This window comes from Ursus arctos, unplaced genomic scaffold (genome assembly GCF_023065955.2).
Source record: "Ursus arctos isolate Adak ecotype North America unplaced genomic scaffold, UrsArc2.0 scaffold_24, whole genome shotgun sequence".
NCBI classification, from domain to species: domain Eukaryota; kingdom Metazoa; phylum Chordata; class Mammalia; order Carnivora; family Ursidae; genus Ursus; species Ursus arctos.
The window spans coordinates 13,291,205-13,307,253 of record NW_026622919.1 but is presented as its reverse complement, the minus strand read 5'-3'; positions in this window follow the sequence as shown (position 1 = coordinate 13,307,253).

The following is a 16,049-nucleotide window of genomic DNA, read 5'->3' as shown; positions in this document are numbered from 1 at the left end:
GTGGGGTGCCCGAGTGGCTCAGTTGGTTTTCGTGCAGGTCATGGTTTTCGTGCAGGTCATGATCTCAGGGTTGTGAGATCCAGCCCTTTGTCAAGCTCCAGAGAGATGATTCTCTCTCTCCCTCTCCCTCGTTCCCTCCCCAACCCACACATGCTCTCGCTCTCTCTAAAAGAATACAATAAAATTGCGAGTGACACAAAATTGGTTGACATCTAAGAGGGCCACGCGCTGTAATGTGTTAAGGCTGTCTTTTTGCCAGATGAGTATGACTTGCATCTTTAGTGCACAAAAGTCTATAAATTAATCTCTGCTTCTACAAAATTTTTAAACAGCTGAGACAATAAAAAGTCATGCTTAGCATCGCACTGAAACAAAACCCAGTGATCTCTTTTACTCATTTCCAAGGGGTTTTTCCTCTCCATTTCCAAGTTTTAAATACTTTTTCTGGGGTGCCTGTGTGGTGCAGTCGTTAAGCGTCTGCCTTCGGCTCAGGGCGTGATCCCGGTGCTCTGGGATCAAGCCCCACGTCAGGCTCCTCCACTAAGAGCCTGCTTCTTCCTCTCCCACTCCCCCTGCTTGTGTTCCCTCTCTCGCTGGCTGCCTCCCTCTGTCAAATACATAAATAAAATAAAAATAAATACTTTTTCTGACATCATATATGTGTGCAAGCCAGGAGAGAGGAAGGGCTGATTGTGTGTTTTCTAGGATGACCATTGAATTTCTTCTTAGTAAGGAGTAAATGGTCATTCTGGTTTTCTACACCTGTATGACCATGGATGGATAAAATCCCTCCATCTCTGAGAGATGGATCTGCTCTTTGAGCTGGAAACACTGAGCTTCTGTGCCTATTAGGCCAGAGGCCAGACTTGCCCTATAGAAAATTCACCAAGGTGACTAGTGTGATCCAGTCAAGTCTTTCTAGCTAGACAGTTTCTTGTCCTCTCCCCAAAGAGAGAGAGAGTTTTTTCTTTCCTTTTTTCAAAAATTGTGTTTATTTATTTGAGCGAGAGCACAAGTTGGGGGGAGGGACAAACAGAGAAGCAGACTCGCTGTTGAGCAAGAGTCACACTCGATCCCAGGACCGACCCTGAGATCATGACCTGAGCTGAAGGCAGATGCTTATTTGACTTAGCCACTCAAGCGCTCCCAGAGTCCTTTCCTTATCTGAAAATTTAACAACTTCACATTTAGCCTGGACTCTTTTCTTCTTTCTCCAGATCTTGAAATTTAATGTTTAATCATTTATGCACTTCTCTGTTTTTAGAGATACATCATATTGTTAAAATAAGTTTGCTAAAATTTCAACAATTGCTATTGAATGTCTGTTGATAGATTCAGGCAAATTATCCGCTCCTTGAAGTCATTCTTTTTTTTTTTTTTTTGTACTTCTTTTTTTTTTAAATAATATTTATTTTGTTATATTAGTCACCATACAGTACATCCCCAGTTCTTGATGCAATGTTCCATGATTCTTTACTTGCATATAACACCCAGTGCACCATGCAATATGTGCCCTCCTTAATACCCATCACCAGCCTGTCCCAATCCCCCACCCCCCTCCTTGAAGTCATTCTAAGTGTACTCAGTCGTCAGGAAGGATTTGCACGGGATACAAGTGAATGTAGAACACGCCTGTCTCTCTAAGGAAGTTCTGTTCCTTCCCATGAGATAATGATCATTCGTTTCCTTCCTGGGGTTTGAATTCCCATGCTATTTGTGAATGTTCATGACAGGTTTTCTGTTGAGGAAAACATTGACCAGTGTTACATTCAAGTGCTCTTTCTCTGAAAAGCATTTTCCCACCCCTGATGAGTCATGGTAGTTAGACTACAGCTTGGCAAAGTTGCATTATATGTGCCATCTTTCGAGACAGTAGGCTGAGATACGCTTTTCCTGCAGGTGGTAAACTGTCAAAACGGCTTCCTTGGAATCCTGGGGTTTGCAACAGCATCGTCCAGGTCGACTGCTCCAAGTGAACTTGGACCAGGACAACAGCGGAGAGATCCTTTCTTTCCTTTTCTCAGGGCCACCTGGAAGCAGAGCCACTGGTGGCTTTCAGAATTTAAGTCTTAACAGTATTTCCCATCACTTTGGGCAAGAGAACATTTGGAGCCCCACACAGGCAAACCAGACCAAGATGAGGTAACTGTGCATTGATCCACCCAGGAAAGAACTCGCACAGAGAACCGGGACCCCGGGACCCTCTCCGCCATTTACAAACATGGAGGTCATTGGTGGAGCTCTTTGTGTGGCGTTCCCGCGGCTGCCGGAGGACACTCAGAAACAAGCACGAGGTATTTCTCCCTCTTTCACCCCAGGAAGCCTTTGTGTTTCTAGGGCCCATCTCCCTTTCCTAAAGGGCTGTGTGGTGTGGGCAGGGAAGACAAGTGAAGGGCATATGCTCCCCGCTCTGTCCCTGGATTCATCTGCGGAATGAACACTCTATTCAGGGAGGCCAATGTGGGCCGAGGGGTGCTGGCAGGAGAAGAGGGGAAGAGAGATGATTACACCTTGCCTGGAGCCCAAGCCACTTTTGGTGTAAGAGGGAAAAAAAATTTACTTATTTAAGCCATTTAGAATCTTAGGGTTTTTTTGTTATTGTTGTTATTTAGGAAACCAAAATATCCTAACAGACCTACCTCTCTGCTCATCTTTCCAAAAATGTACACAAAAGAAACTATACTAGACACACTGCTCTCAATTTTCCTTTTTCTCATATTATATATCTTGGGGATGTTTCCAGATTTCCTGGTACAGGTCTACCTTCTTGTTTTCTAGTAGATGCCTAGATTTTTAATGCATTTAAAACCCTCATTTATTAACCAGTCCCCCATTGACTGAACGGTTGCTTTTGGGTTTAATTTTTAATTTTTTTCTTTTTCCCCCCCTAACTTTATTGAGGACTGATTGACCAATAAGCATTGGATTATATTTAAAGTGTACAACATGATGGAATGCTTGGTGGGCTCAGCCGGTGGAGCACGTGACTCCTGATCTTGGGGGTGTGAGTTCGAGCCCCATGTTGGGTGCAGAGATTTCTTTAAAAAATAAATAAATAGGGACACCAGGGTGGCTCAGACAGTTGCGCTCAGTCTGCTTTTCTGTCTGCTTGTGCTCTCTCTCTCTCTGACAAATAAATAAAATCGTTAAAAAGTAAATAAAATAAAATCTTTTTTTTTTTTAAGATTTTGTTTATTGGGGCGCCTGGGTGGCTCAGTCGTTAAGCGTCTGCCTTCGGCTCAGGGCGTGATCCTGGAGTTCTGGGATCGAGCCCCACATCAGGCTCCTTCGCTGGGAGCTTGCTTCTTCCTCTCCCACTCCCCCTGCTTGTGTTCCTCTCTCACTGGCTGTTTCTCTCTCTCTGTCAAATAAACAAATAAAATCTTTAAAAAAAGTTTAAAAAAAAGATTTTGTTTATTTATTTGACAGAGCGAGAGAGCACAAGCAGAGGGAACAGTAGAAGGAGAGGGAGAAGCAGGCTCCCTGCTGAGCAGGGAGCCCGATGTGGGCTCGATTCTAGGAACCTGAGATCATGACCCAAGCCATAAACCTCCCTGAAGACCTATCTTGGTTCAGTTCTCCTAAAGTCATACAGTCTTACTGACATTTCTGATTATTATTCAGGTGACATATCAGGTCTCTCATGCATCACTTCAGATCTTCTTAGTGTTTGCTGTCATGTCTCCAGCCACCCATGCAGCGATCACTCCTTGGTAGGCGCAAATGATTTCAAGCTGGTCCAACCATACCGTATCTTGCCTTGGGTCTGCCCCACTCTCCTTCTCTCCCTCTCTCTAGGGCTTCCCTACTGATGAGACCCCCAACTCTTGCTACCAAAAGAGAGTGGGGGTTAGCATCCCATGAGGTCAATCTTTGACTGATGGGAGAAGGGAGTTGGGGGGGGGTTCTTCTTTCCCGTTTCTCCCCCCTGGACTGTCTGAAGTGCAGGTTATATAACTTCTTAGAGGACAAGTCCCCCAGGATGGCGCAGTCAGCCACATGTGGCAGTGGCCGGTTTAATAATGCATCTCCCTCGTGGCAATGCCTCCTCCTCTTTCCCAGCCCGCGTCCCCTGGCCCGTCTCTGCTGCCCTCGCAAATCGCACTCCCTAGTCAATGAATAGCACCCCAGCTCCGGCTTCAGGCTGTGCTTTCCGGGGAATCCAGGCTAAGACAGTTGGCATTTTCCACATGATTATACTGACTTGAAATTAAGCCATCTGTAAATCTTTCTAGTGATCAGTGTTGAAATAGAATCCCGAGTTCTTGGGATTGTAGAATACGGTATATAACACATGCCAAGCTGCTCTTTACTCTTTTGAATACGAGAGGAGTGAGAGTATAAAGGAGTCCAAGAAACGGCAGAGACTCTGACATAAACATTTTCTATAGCTTTACTCACTGGGTCTACTTTCTCTCGTCAGCACACTGCAATTGGCTGTGGGCTCTCTTTTCTTCTGAAATGGCCCTTTTGAAGACACCAGTGCCCACCATCATGTCACAGCCAAAGGTCAGATATTGTGTTCTCACCATATGTGGTCTCTCAGCAGCGTTTGGCTCCGTTAACAACAGCCTTATTGACACATTTTCTTCTTTAGGCTTCCCCGATGGAGTTGCCACCACACCCTACCTTGATGGCTGTTCTTCTTCCAGTGCCCCCAGGCCCCTGGCCGTCGAACGGTGCCAGGATCTCTCCTCAACCTCCTCTTTTCCAACTGTGTTCTCTCCCCAGATAGTCTCATCCAATCCCATGGCTTTAGATATATCCCTAGGCTGATGACTTCCAAGTCAGTATTTTCTACCCTTGTCTTCCTCTTGAACCTCGGACTCCAGCTATCAACTTGCTTCTACTTGGATATCTAAAAGGCAACTTCAATTTAACATAGTCACAGCAGAACGCCTGACGTCCTCATCAACCGACTTCCCTCTGTTCTTCCACATTTCAGGAAATGACACCATATGGTAGCTCAGGTCAAAAACTCAGATCACAAAAAAAAAAAAAAAAAAAAAATTAAAACAAGCAAACTCCAATCACATCCTTTCGCTCTCTGGCTTCATCCTATCCATCAGCAAGTCCTGAATCTCCACAATTTACCCCAAATCCAGCCCCTTGTCACCACATCACTGCTACCACCCTGACCCAAGTCACCATTGTATCGAGTCTGGACTACCTCCAAATGCAACCAGGGCGATTTTTGTAAAATTAAATCTGATTGTATCTCATTCCTGCTATAAATAAATAAATGAATAAACAAACAAACAAATAAAATCTTCCAACAGCATCCCTTGCAAGGATAAAATCCACCAGCCCCTACCTGATCTGTCCCTGGCCGACCTCTCTGATTTCTTATCCGGATCCTCTTCTCCCTCTTCTTTTCTGACATACTAACATGTTCAGCTTTTCTTGCGCCCACATCTTCCCATGCAAATCTCTCTCTTCCCAAAACACTCTTCTCCAGATCTTGACACGGTTGGCTCTTCTTGGGCTCTTTCGTATTAGCTGGGTCTCAGCTCAAGTGTCATTTCTCCAAGAGGACTTTCCTGACATCTGTGGTTAAGGTGGGCCTGGCCCTGAGATCCTCCCTGTCCCATTATCCAGCTTTATTTTACCATGTCACTTATCACTGCCTAAAATTATCTTGTCATTTATTTTCCTCCTTCCTTATTCCTTTGTGCAAGTACTGGCGGTCTCCATCTCCTACACTACTTGACCCAGGATGGTGGACCTTGTCCTGTTCCCTACTAGATCCCAGGAATTTAGAATAGAACCCAGCCTAGAACCCAATAGGAGCTCCAGTTTTAGAATAGAACCCAGCCTAGAACCCAATAGGAGCTCCAGTTTTAGAATAGAACCCAGCCTAGAACCCAATAGGAGCTCCAGTTTTAGAATAGAACCCAGCCTAGAACCCAATAGGAGCTCCAGTTTTAGAATAGAGCCCAGCCTAGAACCCATTGGAACAAATATGAAATACATATTTGTTGAATGAATGAATGAATGGTGTGTGGTAGCATTCTGGTCGTTATTTCCCTTTAGCAGGCTGTTTAAAAGACTTAGAGTAAAAGAGGTCAGAAGAGTGGCTTCCAATCTTTGGAAATAACTGGCTTTTTTTTTTTTTTTTTGCCCATTAAGAGATATATTTCCCTGGCTTTTCTTTCATTACCTTTACAACTATTTTTTTAACTTTTATTTATTTAAGCAAACTCTATACCCAACGTGAGGCTCAAACTTGTGACCCCAAGATCAAGAGTCACATGCTGTACCTACTGAGCCAGCCGGGTGCTCCTGCAATTATTTTTTTTGCTCAAAGGGTCAAGGTCACCGAAGAGCTTACTGGACTGTGAGAAGCAAGAATCATCCTGTGCCTCCCCTCTCCGTATCTCATGGGCTTGGAGAGTATCAGAGCTTGGAGCAGGGACTTGAGACACAAAAGACCAAACGTGGGGTGAGTCCAGCATGCAGGAATGTTCCGAGAATCCTTGACCTCAGTGCAGCTCTAGCTCAGCATAGGGGTTAATGTTCGGTCCTCTCGCTGGAACCTGGACACTGATCCGGACTTCAGACTTCCTTATTCAATAACTCTGTGGGTAAGTCAGGTACCCTCTCCGGACGTTAGTCTTCCTGTTCGTATGGCGATGATGATGATGACGATGATGATGGTATGATGATGCTTCCTAGGGTTTGAATGAGGATTCAAAAAATTTAACTATCCCAGTAAAATATTTGACACCGTTACCAGGCTGGATTCTGAGCTAGTTTGCTAAAAGGTGCCAGGCTTGAGGTGGCAAAGAGCAAAAGGCCTCATGGTGCTTTTAGAGAAATCTTGAACTTTGCCTCACATTTATTAAACAGGTTAAAAATTCCCACAGTCCTTCCTGCACCCCTCCCACCTCGCTTCTTTCTCTCCTTTACCCTCTCCTTCCTCTCTTCCTCAGAGATACAGGGGAAAAGAGGGAAATAAGTGCGCTTTCCAATATTTAATTTTTTTAAAGTTGTTTTTTTTTTTTTTTTTTTTTTTTTTTTTTTTTTTAAGAACTCTTAAAATTCCAACACACGACTTCCTGGAAAAGCCTGCATGGCCCTTAGAAGCCACTAGGGGGCAGCTCTGCTCTGGGGTCCCGGACGCTCGACCAGGACGGGGCTGTAAATACGCCGCAAGTAGGGTCTGAAACCCCTTCCGCTCCGTTCCTACTCCTGTTCTCCCCCAAGAAGTGCAGGGCGTGTGCTGGGCACACTCGCAGGTCTCTAAACAACAGCAGGAGACTGATGCTGTCTCCTTTTTGTGGCGGCCGGTGGCCCCGGTGATCAGTGTATGGAGTCGCCCAGGGCCTTGGTGTCCGTCCGTGACCCACAGCCCCAAGAATGAATGGGGGCTGCAGGAGATGCAGGGGCTGAGCCCTTGGGGATTTTCCCTGGTGACATGGAGGGACAGGTGCCCTCTCCCTCTTACCCACCACCCACAAGGTGGGGTTTGCCCCCAAGGCGGGCAGGTTGTCCCCCCTCTCTCCCTCCAAGCAGGGGATCAGAGGTGGCCCAACTGATGTCGTGAACTTCCTTCCATTGGCCTTTTATCGGCCCTTCCACCTCCACAGACAAACCCTGACCGTCCAGTCAACCGAGGCGAGGGGAACACCACCACCCTGGGCTGTCCGCCTGTGAATGTGTGTGTGTCTTGTCCCAAGACAAAGTCCAGAGGCCACTGGGCCTGCCAAGGACTGTAGTCATTTGCTCAGACTGCAGTAACAAAATGCCGTGGACGCGGCAGGAGGCTGGAAGTCCAAGATCAAGGTGTGGACAGGTTGGTTTCCTCTGAGGCTTCTGTCCTTGGCTTGTAGAAGGCGGCCCTCTCACTGCCTGTCCACATGGTCCTGACATGGCATGAACCCTTAGAGACCCCTCCTCTTCTTTCAAGGACACCCCCTAACAGCCCCATTTGAACCGCCTCACCTCTTTCAAGACTCCTCTCCGAATCTGCTTCCATGCTGAGGGACTGGAGGTTAGGCCTTTGCGATAGGAACTCTGGGGACACAGTGTAGCCCCAGTGCACTGTGACTCACGGGGCTCGGTTCTCGTCAATGTCAAGGACGGCTAAAGAGGCCACCAGAGATTGTATATCCTCCCCACTGGGATGATAGAGGCAAGGAGGGGAGATGGGGGTAGGGAACTCCGTGAGGATCCTGGTGGGAAGACCAGGTCTCACCCTCCTGGGATGAAGCCCCTTTGTGTGGTGCGGGAAGGACATAGAGAGTGGGAACCATATTCAGAGTCCAGTTCAGTCCAAGGGAACTCATTGGAAAAGGGACATTTGTACTGCCCAGGAAGCTAATTAAAGGGTGTTGACTTGACAGGAGGGCGGGGAACCAGGACCCCCTTTAACATTGAAACCCTCCCCCTCCTCCTGCTTTCCTTCATTCCTTCCGGGGGAGCTACACTTCAAGAGATCATAGCAGTTGGGCAGCCCCAGCACGATGGTCTAAAGATGCCACCTCTTCCCACCTGCTGTGATGTGTGTGTGTGTGTGTGTGTGTGTGTGTGTATGAGTGTATGAGTGTGTGTATTACACCTGGAGGCAGTAACAGCTGCAGGGGTGGGGGAACTTTCTAGCTCTCCTCACCTCCTCACCGCACACTTCTCTCAGGCTGGGGCCAGTCTCCAGCACTCACCCAGCTTCACATGCGCCCGTGTCTCCTCCCGGGATTCTCAACGATTAGACCATCTCCCAAAGCAACTGGAACATTCTCAGGGCTGTATTCTCAGGCTCCATCCAGCCCACCCGAAATTCTGAGAAAGCAACTTGCATGATTCTGCTATTCTGGGGTGGCCGTGATCCAGCTTCACTACAGTGTGGATGTGAAGAAACTCCATTCTTGGGGAAATGAGGGCCTCCGCAAAACCCAAGGACAGTCAGGAAAAAAAAAAAAAAAAAAAAAAAAAAAAGGCCAAGAAATAAAGAAATAGATTTCTGCAGAATCCAGAGATTACTGTACCATCCCCAGTTCTCTCCTGTTCCTTGGGATGAGCTAAGTTTTTCCTTCCAAGGAATAAGCCAAGTATTTCCAAAGGACAAACTGTCTATGTCATTTTCCACAGCTGCGGCTGGTGTTAGCAACGTGGTCCCAACATGGCTAAGGAGGCAGGAGGGATGGTTTAGATGGAAGCCGAAGAAGCACGGGCCTGAAAACAACCAGCTCCCGCCCGGAACTTAGGTCATACGCTCAGAAGTGTCAGAACATGGCTATCTGAGGACGATGCAAAGGGAAGCCCTTTGTGGAAAGTGTTCCTGGAACGTCAGGTGAGGGGTGTGGGGCAGGGAGCAGAGGCCAGGAGCGAATTCTGCTCTGGGAGTTGGGACTGCCTTCCACGGGGAAAAGTCATATCTGCTACGGATTTTCCTTGGTCAGCAGGCCCACGATCAGGGAAACTGGAGTGACTTTGAGAAACACTATAAAGCCAAAAAGCCAGGGGGTGTATTCCACCTCTAGCCTTCCAGACGCTTCCCCTCTCCCCCACCCCCAGCAGCAAGCTCACTACAACTGCCAAATCTTTCCAAGAGCATTCCCCACCCATTTTTCCGTAGCCCACACCTTCCCCCCATGCCCAGGGGCTACTGGGTTGGTGGAGTTCAAACTGTGTTTATCACCATTTAAATAACATGCTCGAGTTGCAGAAAAATTTAAAACCACAGAAAAATGTAAATAAGAGATAAACAATTACCTGTTCTCTCCAACCACCCAGAGAACATCACTGATAATGATTGTAATGTATTTCCTCCTGGTTGTTTCTCCCCCTTTCTTTTTTTTTTTTTAACTAAAAAAAAATATATATATATATTTTTCCCCAACGTGGGGCTTGAACTGACGACACCAAGGTCAAGGGTCTCAGGTTCCTCCGACCTGAGCCAGCCAGGCGCCCCTGGTCTTGTTTCTCAATGCACGCTTTAAGCATTTTTTAAACAAAGATGCAATGTCTATTTAGATTATGTTCACACATGTGTTATATGTATGTAATCTTTTTATCTTGATTTTTCCATTTAACGTTATATCTAAGCATTTTTCCATGGGTGGCGTCCTTTTGCAAGAATTCCTGAGACGTCAGGGCAAGCTACCAGGCCGAGGCTGCAGGGAAGGGCTGTCTCCCTCTTTCGCTGCCTGAGAAAGCACAGGGTGTCTGCCGTCAGGGCCGAGCGGACGCCCAGGACCTTCCCCCAGCCTGGTGCTCCCTTCCAGGGTCAGGCCGAGCTGTTTGCCCGCTCATGCCAAGCTTCCTCCCACGGGGCCTTCTGAAGCTTTCCACAGCTTCACCATCAACGACACTTTTGTCTGCTCCACTCGGGGGAGAGGGCTGGATAGTCTGTTTTTTGTGTCCCTGATGGATCCAGACCAAGTTCGATGGACCCATGGACTTGCTCAGTTTCCCTGGATGGCCCGGCTCCAAGCACAGCTCCGAAGCCAAGGAAACCAAAATCCGAAGCCAAAATGGACAGGCTGTTTCCTGATACTCTGTGTGTGTGTGTGTGTGTGTGTGTGTGTGTGTGTGTGTAGAGAAGCCCGACCTGTGATTTTATTTCTGTGATACTATGAAACAACTCGGTGCCTAGTACTGTACTGCTTTCCCGGCTGTGGTCATGCAAGTGGGAGGTCTAGCCCGCCCCCCCCAGCTGACTCAGTGGGAAAGAAGACTAAGTGGCCATGAATGAAAATTTTTTGCAAGTAAATTAAACCAACAGCTGGACCAGAATTTGTAGACGAAAATAATCAGGTTTTTTTTTTTTAAGATTTATTTATTTAAGGGGGTGGGGACAGAGAGAGAGAAAGAGAGAGAGAGAGAGAAGCAGACTCCCCACTAAGTGCAGAGCCCGGCCCAGGACTCGATCCCATAACCCTGAGCTCACGACCTGAGCCAGAACCAAGACTTAGATGCTCCCCACACTGAGCCACCCAGGCGCCCCGAAAATAATCGATGTTTAGTAAATGCACTGCTTCCTCAGGTGTGAGCTATGTTGTAGGTGACTTGTTCCTCATAACAGCTAAAATACCAAGGTTTACGGGGCGCCTGGGTGGCTCAGTCGTTAAGCGTCTGCCTTCGGCCCAGGGCATGATCCCAGCATCCTGGGATCGAGCCCCACATCAGGCTCCTCCGCTATGAGCCTGCTTCTTCCTCTCCCTCTCCCCCTGCTTGTGTTCCCTCTCTCGCTGGCTGTCTCTATCTCTGTCGAATAAATAAATAAAATCTTTAAAGAAAAAAAAAAATACCTCTTGAAAAAAAAAACCAAGGTTTACAAATAACTGATTATTCTTATAAAATATACTTACCATAAAGTTCACCATTTTTACCATTTTTAAGTGTACAGTTCTGTGGAATTAAGTGCATACAACACTTGATCTCAGGGTTGTGAGTTTGAGCCCCACATTGAGTATTGAGATTACTAAAATGGGGTTCATGTGTGTGGGGGGGGGGTATTAGCAATAAATGCTTTGTAAAGAAACAATTACCAGGTGGTCCAAGATAATTTTGCTAAGGAGATGAATTTTTTTTTTTAAGATTTTATTTATTATTTATTTAACAGAGAGAGAGACAGTGAGAGAGGGAACACAAGCAGGGGGAGTGGGAGTGGAAGAAGCAGACTCCCCGCTGAGCAAGGAGCCCGATGCGGGGTTCGATTCTACAGCCCTGGGATCAGGAACTGAGAGGAAGGTAGACTTTTAACCAATTGAGCCACCCAGGCGCCCCTAAATATATATATATATATATAGATTTAGATTTAGATTTAGATTTAGATTTAGATTTATTTTTATTTTAGAGAGAAAGAGCGGGGAGGGGGTGGTGGGCAGAGAGAATCTTAAGCAGACTCTGGCTGAGCGCAGAGCCCAACGTGGGGCTGAATCCCACGACCCTGAGACCATGACCTGAGCCGAAACCAAGTGTCGGATGCCTAACCACCTAGGAGCCCTGAAAATATAATTTTTTTCATAAAACTGTATTGTTTATATTAACATGAAATGGGTTTATTATTGTTGTTTGACAATAAGCTAATACATAAATATTTAAACTTTTCCTGTTTCAGTTTCTAGTATGGTAAATCCCAAAGCACAGCACACATAAATGAAGCTCTTTGGGGTCCTCAACAATTTTTAAGAGCTTGAAGCGGTCCTGAGACCAGAAGTTTGAGAACCCCTAGCTTAACCAATTAGGATATTGGTATCTCACGTCCCTGGAGGTCCAAAGGCAGACTGGTGGGATCTGGGGTAGATGCAGTGGTTCAGCCGTGACGTGGAGGACCCAGGGTGCTTTCCAACTTTCCAACTTTCCAACTTTCCATTTGGCCACACTCAGCTTGTTCACAGCATCCCTTCCTCGTGGTCAAGAGACAGATGGTTGAGCAGTTGCAGGCATCGCAGACATGCACACATGAAGCCAAGAAAGGCATTTCCTCCCATGAGTCTCTGCATTAGGGGAACTCTTCCCCAAAAGCTTTCCTACAGGTCCTGCTGGCTGGAATCAGGCCACAAGCCCACCCTCCAGCCCTAAGGAGGGTGAGAAGCAAGTCTTGGCATTTTTAGCTTCTATGGAAGAGGCGGTCCTGCAGCAGAAAAGGCTGGGGGTGTGTGTGTGCTGTGGGGCTGGAGCACTGGAACGGTTCGGCCTGTTGGAGAAGGAGCGAGCAAGCCCGCATGGGAGCATGGGACTGCTGTTGGCTGCATGCATGCAGGGCCGTGGCAAGAAGGTCGGGATCCACAGCTTTAGCTCAGAATCGTTGTTCTGTCTGGGTCTTTGGTTGACCTGGGACATAGGTACTTTCTGACAAAGTTGCGTCAACAGCAAGAATGAGGCCCGACTGTTTTGCTGGGTGAAAACGTGATATGAATTTGGACTCCATTATGTAGGTCTCCTTAACACCCAAGGCATAAATTCAGCAAATTAAACAATGAACTTGTTAAAAAGGAAAGAGCAGGCCCCCAAATGGAATCACCCGCGCTAAACTCCACATCAGCAAACCAAGACTCAATACCTAATCTAGCCGCACTTCCAGCCCCCAAGGAATGTTACCTTTACAGCCAACATGGAATGCGTCAGCACCAGTGACGTAATCCACCTGATAGCCCCTCCTTGGGAAGGCAGCCTTGCCTGAAACAATGCATTCTTTGCAAATAATTTCCTTTTTCTGACCCCTTTCCAACTTTAAAAACCTTTCCCTTTCTTTCCTTTTTTTTTTTTAAGGTTTTATTTATTTATTTGAGATAGAGACTGAGAGCATGAGCACTGAGGAGGGAGCCCCATGCAGGGCTCGATCCCAGGACCCCAGGATTGTGGTCCAAGCCGAAGGCAGACGCTCAATGGACTGAGCCACCCAGGCACCCCTGGAGTCTAACAAGTTGAGACTCTGCGAACTGCTGTTGGGCGCACAGCCTCCTCTCGGCCTGTGCCCAGAACACCTTTTGGCTGCGGCTGGTATAGAAGGTGCACGTGTTTGTTTGTCTTGTTTTGCGTAGATAAAAGCTATTGCTCATGCAGATCTCAGAGGCTAAAAAGCTGCAAAAATTGGTGGTCATGGGTCAAGCACTTAATATCTATTAGAGGGCTTCCCTATCACTCAGAGACTCCCAGGGAGAGTGAGTTGCTCACAGGATGGGTTAGATTGTCACCAGGTCACCCGCCAAGCTCAAGAACATTTTCATGCAGTGCGCTACACTGCCCCAACCCCCAGCCCGGCAACTCATCCCCTTTAGGTGTTATTTTGCCTCCAAGAGACACCAAGGCTTAGCTGAAAAAAAAAAAGAAAAAAAAAAAAAGAAGAAATAGAAATGGGATTCTTAAAATCCATGGAGTTAAACATGCCACCTTCCGGCACACCTTCTTATTTTATGTCCAAGACCTTCGGTCCCGGAAGCTGTAAATATCTACAAAGATGACAAAATCTTACTACGCTTGTTTTGTGTCCTGAGAATTTGCCTTGGTCACCTTTAGGTTGGGGGCCCCAACAGGTGGCCTGACAAACATGGGGGTCGCGCCCTGCTTGTGACTAGATAGAGCGGGACAGAAAATGTGAGCTAAATTTCTTCTGCGGCTCGAGTCCTACCAAACTGATGCCACACCTCACGGGAATCACTGCCCAGAATTACAGCGGCCGTAACGAGGAATGTTCCAATCAGATAAGATCGCTTAGGAAGCGCATTTAAAAGCAAGGGGGCACCTGGGTGAGTCAGTCGATTCAGCGTCTGCCTTTGGCTCAGGTTGTGATCCCAGAGTCGTGGGATCGAGTCCCACATTGGGCTCCTTGCTCAGTGGGGAGTCTGCTTCTCCCTTCCCCTCTGCCCCTCCCCCGGCTTGTGCTCTCTCACTCACTCTCTCAAATAAATAAATAAAATCTTTAAAAAATTAAATAAAGTAAGAGAGATTTGTTGGAAAAGACTAATGAAAAATTAAAGGCATAGAGGGACCTAAAAACCAAGAAGAAATAAGATTGATGTCACTTTCCCTGCTCCCTTCTCTCCCTTGATCTGAGTACTCATTCCAGTAATCCTGTCTGAATTGCCTTTAAATGCCTGTAAACAGAAGTTTGCCATGTTAATGACCTTCCCTCGAAGAAGGTTCCCCCTTATGGGCTGCTCCTGGAGTTGCTGGAACTCTGAAGGATTTTCTGCTAAGCTTCTGTTACTATCTTCAACAGCCAAGGGAAAACTAAAATTAAAAATAATGAAAAACCTTGCCAAACTCTGGTAAATACCAGAGCTACAGACGGGATCCTGGAAAGCTGGCAGAAGCTGGCTAAGGGTGAGGATTCTCTCCAGAGTTGCCCTTCCAGATCTTTCTATGTAGTGGCTGGGAGAAAGGAGGAAATAAGTAGCTTCTGCACCTTCTTTGGGGATGCCTCTGGAGTCCAAGGAGTATTTGATACCGCCAGAAATATTTACCGCTTTCCCAACTAAAAACTACAGTGTAGTCCTGTGGTCAGGAATTGGCCGAATTGCAGGAGCCTGATAGAATTCTTTTTAGGCCCTCTCTCTTAAGTTAAAATAAAATTATGAACCCAGAGGGAAGGAAAAGTCTTCTGAAGCCATTGTAAAAGGATTTATGGGTGAATCAACTTATGATGTCATTTCACTTGCAACCCAGCTCTAGGAGCAATGGAGAACTGTCCTAATTTACATTTCTTTGCAAAACTAAAAATGCAGGTCTAGAGGCAGTTCAAAGGTCACATATTCCTTTTCCATCAATCCCCAAACTTGCGCTATTTATGTTACTGCAAGTCTTTTTTTTAAGATTTTATGTATTTACCTGAGAGAAAGAGCAGGGGCAGGGGCAGGGGCAGAGGGAGGAGAAGCAGACTCGCCACTGAGCAGGGAGCTGGATGAGGGGCTCGATCCCATCCCAGGAATCTGGGATGAGGACCTGAGCCCAAGTCAGACACTTCACCGACTGAGACACCCAGGGGCCCCTATCTTACTACAAGTCTTATAACTTGCCTTCTTCCCTGTGCCTCTGAGATGTAAATATTACAGTGAAAATTTTAGGGAGGTAATTCTCAGAAAAAAAAAAAAAAAAAAAAAAGGCAGGGATTGTGGTAGGTCATTTAGAACTTGGCCTAATGGGAAATCTTAAGTGTACTGAAGCTATAAAATTTCTGTTTGCATCCGTCTGCATGTTTATGTGGGTTTATATATATATATTTGTGTGTGTGTGTGTGTGTGTATAAGTGGTATTTGCTCCCTCTGGATGGTATTACTAACATTAATTTGTAAAAGAGGTATATTTAATTGGCTTAAACAAACAAGCACATATAAATTGAGTATTCACAAAACTTCTCAAAAATGTAATAAAAACTGACCCAAATGCTTTTCAGATTCACATGATCTGGAAAAATATCCGATATTAAAGCTAATTTAATTTGGGAGGCTTAATTAACTATAGCATTTCTTTAGAGTTATCAACATTGAATATCATGCATGTATATACTATATAATATCTCTAATATTATATAGCAATATATAATAATGTAATGCAACTTTTATCCTACCTGGGTTTATTAATCAAATAAGTTTATGCTATCTCTG